This window comes from Berghia stephanieae, unplaced genomic scaffold (genome assembly GCF_034508935.2).
Source record: "Berghia stephanieae isolate SIO BIC M18660-M18661 unplaced genomic scaffold, UCSD_Bste_1.3 scaffold1151, whole genome shotgun sequence".
Classification (NCBI taxonomy): domain Eukaryota; kingdom Metazoa; phylum Mollusca; class Gastropoda; order Nudibranchia; family Aeolidiidae; genus Berghia; species Berghia stephanieae.
The window spans coordinates 10,001-14,209 of record NW_027622126.1 but is presented as its reverse complement, the minus strand read 5'-3'; the positions used below and the strand labels follow the sequence as shown (position 1 = coordinate 14,209).

Genomic DNA, 4,209 nt, shown 5'->3' with positions numbered 1-4,209 from the left:
TGAACTTACAAATTGAAAATGTAGTGTTATAAAGAGGGCATTTAAATTTTAAAATATATTATTTTACATTTCCAACTTTTTAAAGAATCAGAAAATCGATGTTCTTACCTCATGTCTTGTCACAAAGAGTGAAGTCTGTTGAGGTGCCCCAATCATTTTGTGTAGGTTCCAGGTGACGGAATCAGCTCTGGTTGATGAGATTGAGGAGACATTTTTTTTTCCAAAATTTTAAGAAGAGTTATAGAACAAAATAGCACTATCCTTAAAGAGATAATGCAAAGTAATTTACTTATGAACACAATGTGGTTCATGGCCACCAACACAGTGATTGGCCTCACTCAAGACTTTATTTTTTGAAGACAAGAGGAGACAAAGTAAAGGTTTTATGCACTGCATTGCAATGGATGCCACAATATTGTAGCACCAGCATGGTGTCCGTGGGTAAGGCTCTTTACTAACAACACATCACACAACCCAGATGCAAATAAGTACTTGGTTATCATGGACCATACTAGTCGCTTCTTTATGTATAAAGTAAAGTTTGTCTAATCCAAAAAATTTTTTTTTTAATATTTGTTTAAACATTGTGTCAAAATGCTTACTATTACTATATCCTGTATAATATGTCCACTTTATCTTACCTGTCAACTCCATCCATTTTGTAACGTTGTGTATCAGATAGCAGCACACTTCCACCCCATGCAGCATCAACATGCATCCATACACCATGTTTTTGACACACATCTGCGATTGGGGTCAACGGGTCGTACGCTCCTTGGACTGTTGAACCAGAGGTCGCGTTGACCAATATCGGAACCATTCCCTTTGTCAAAACAATAATAAACAATGTATACATTAAAAATATTGTTTTGTGCATTTCTACAATTAATTCATTATCTATCTACTTCACAATGAAACATTAACATTTTGTTCAATTTCAAAATATTGCTTTAGGGCTGAAGGACTGTTTATTATTATAATTATTACCCTGTATATAACCAAATTTTAATGTTTCGTATCATAAAGTTGCCTGTTACGCACCCTTTATTGTATAAGAAATGTTGCAATTTCAGTCACTTCATAGAGCTGGTTACTCATTCACACCTGAATCGAGTGGTGTAATAAAGTAAAGTGCCATATCCAATTAACCCTCTCCTTACCAACTATAGGGGAATCGTCACATTTGTTACGATACAACCAACATTTTTCTTATTCAAATTTCTTTTGTACATCATAAAATTTAAAGAAAATGAACAATGTTTTGTAGAGCATGTTTTGCGAAAGAAATTATGTATCGCAAGAATTTTATTGCTATCGTGTCTGAGTGATAAAAAATCTAGTTTGTGTTAGTTGGGTGTGAAGTTTTGGGGAAAATCTTGAAAGGAGAGGGTTAATTTAAGTCCAACGTTGTCGACAATATAGCATTCAATTATTCTGAAATCATCAGACAGTCTAGGCCTTCAATACAATGTCCACCACTAACCCAAGTACCATTCCTTACATTTCCTCTTACATTTTTTAAATGATAAAGTATATCTTGCGGAAAAGGCAATACTTCAGGATATTTAAGATGGATGATGATGATGATGATGATGATGATAATGATGATGATGATCCTTTTCATACCTTTCTTTTTGCTGCTGTCAGTACAGCATCCAATTCTTCTGGAATCATCCGACCCCTTTTGTCAGTCTTGACCTTCAATACATGGTCCATACCTAACCCAAGTAGGGCTGCTCCTTTCCTTACAGAGTAATGACCCTGTGGTACAAAATATCCAGAGGTAATCCGAGCAACAGCATTGACATTCTAATCAAATATGTGACCCATCCTCTCAAAACGGTATTATGTCGGAACAAACCATATGCTTAAAAGCAGAATTTAATGTTAAACTGGTCAAAAATATAAATTGTTGGCATTAGCACCCTAAAATATGATATCCATTCTCCTCAATAAATAGTATAAACTCAACACAAGTCTGATATTGCTGGCTATAAATACAATTTTCAACATCTTAACCAACCCGACTTAATACCGTTTTGAGGCGAAGGGTCACATATGTACCCCACCACCCGAAGACGGTATTTTGTTGGGGTGAACTAAATACTGAAAATTGACTTCAAGATCTAAATTAGGAAACATTAATGGAGACCATAATGCCTTGTTGAGAAGAGTGAATGTACATAGTTCCAAGCCTCAAATAATTTTTATTCTAACCACCCTTTTCTTAACTTCAATTTTCTGATGGTTTCATCCCAATCTAATTAATACCGACTAAAGGTGGTTAATCACGTATGCACATTATTACAAGGTGTCCATAAAGTCTGTCTCTGATTTCAAAGACTTATTATTCATAAACCGTTTTAGATATTTGCATCTCGTTTTTTCCCCACACCATACATAAAAGCCATACATTTTTGCCCATTTGCCACTGACCCACATGACATAACCAAATTTACCAAAATCAACATGAGCTTAAAAGTCCTCATTTTCTTTCCATCTATTTCGGAATAGCAACAGTACGACAAAATTCACTTGGTCGACGGGAGTGTGATCAATCCCTCACTATGTGTCTCATCAAATATAGATAAATCTTTTTTTTTTTAATGTTTTCCTATAATGATCTGCCAAAATGGGTTTTGAAAGGTTGTTGAGCTACCTTTGACGATTTTGTTTCATTCAATCACATTGCATAAAAAGATTTGTGTCGCATTTTTTGCCATTCCGAAATAGAAGAAGAGAATATGATATCTTCTCAGTTCAAGTTGATTTTGCTAAATTTGGTGATGTAATTGTGGGTTGATGACTAATGGGAATAAATGTATGGCTTTTCCTTGAAGATGGCGAAAAGAAAACCAAATGCAAAATCTATAACGGTTTTAGAATAACAAGTCTTTGAAACCAGGGAAAGCCTTTATGGACACCCTCTATCATTTGTTTCATGACTGACCCTGCTCAAAATGGCTCTCTACTTTTTTATAAAACAAGAGCCCATATTTATTAGACAAAACCTTGTAATAATTAGTCACTTCACTTCCAAACCCAAAACAGTAAAGTGACGTCAATTGCATTCATTCTCCTCCTACCTTTTCTGAAGTAGCGATACACATTTCAGGTAGATTCCTCATACCCTTAGCTTTGACATCAGGAAATGCCTTGAATCGTGATAAATTTATAGCATACATGTTGGAAACTGAACCTCCTACAAAACAAACAAACAAACAAAAAAAAGCACCCAATAAGTAATTAATTAATTAATTAATTAATTAATTAATTAATTAATTAACAAATTATTGTAACAATATGGGACCAATTCGATGTGTACTGGGTACTTAGAACACTTAGGACCAATTGTATCAAAACGGTAGTTTGTCGGAGTGAAAAAGAAAGTAGGCCTTCAGAGTCACCGGGCCCATAAAGCAGGATTTTATCCTGGTTTCTATAGCATGAAATGTACAATAACAATTGCTTGCTACCCTTTAAATAGGACAACGGCCTATCGCAAAGTATTTTCCACAAGATTTACAGACCGAGCAACCCAACCACTGCTGGGTGGATAGTCAGAAAAAATATCTTGGACCCTTAGTGTGCGAAGCAAGTGCTCTACCAACTGAGCTATCAGGTTCCCCTAAGTTGGGATGAATTGGATGATAAAAATTTAATCTATTGTCAAAATAATATGAATCTATGAAAATTTGTTTAAAGTCATATGCTGATTTGAGGAAGATAAGTATCGTTTCGTGAATTAATTGTATAAGATTACAGTACTATCTGTGTGGCTACGTCGTGGTCTAGTGGTGCGGAAGGTCCAGGATTCGAGTCCAACTCTGAGCAGCGCATAGTCCTTAGATAAGGTTCCTTACTCACAACGGTGTTTTCTCCATCGGAAAAAAAAATTATATATAATATCCCCTAACAGTAACAGGCGTCATGTTTTGTCTTACATGTTAAGTCTTGCTGTTAGCTGGGGACACCTTGTAAAGCACTTTGAGGATGTTTTGTGGATATTGCACTATACAAATGTGCACTCATTTTTAATTTTGTTTTTCGGATCATCTTACATTAGACTCATTTTTTGGGCACTTAACTTCGTCTTGACATATTACCAGATTGATTCAGGCAGTGCGTGACAATGACAAGGACATCATCTCTCAGAGGATGAAAACCAACTTATATATCAAAAGTACAGAAAATACAGTGTATCCATTA

General features: G+C 35.2%; 1 pseudogene across 1 annotated transcript in view; it reads right to left on the bottom strand.

The window, feature by feature from the left end:
• Nucleotides 1–108: 108 nt before the first annotated feature.
• LOC144960980 (cysteine sulfinic acid decarboxylase-like) overlaps nucleotides 109–4,209 on the bottom strand; it is a 7,459-nt pseudogene continuing 3,358 nt past the window's right edge. The window contains exons 4-7 of the transcript XR_013643008.1: nucleotides 3,087–3,202; nucleotides 1,627–1,761; nucleotides 642–823; nucleotides 109–187 (exon numbers count right to left, since the gene is read on the bottom strand). The product of XR_013643008.1 is annotated as a cysteine sulfinic acid decarboxylase-like (transcript). The remainder of the gene's footprint in view (nucleotides 188–641; nucleotides 824–1,626; nucleotides 1,762–3,086; nucleotides 3,203–4,209) is intronic.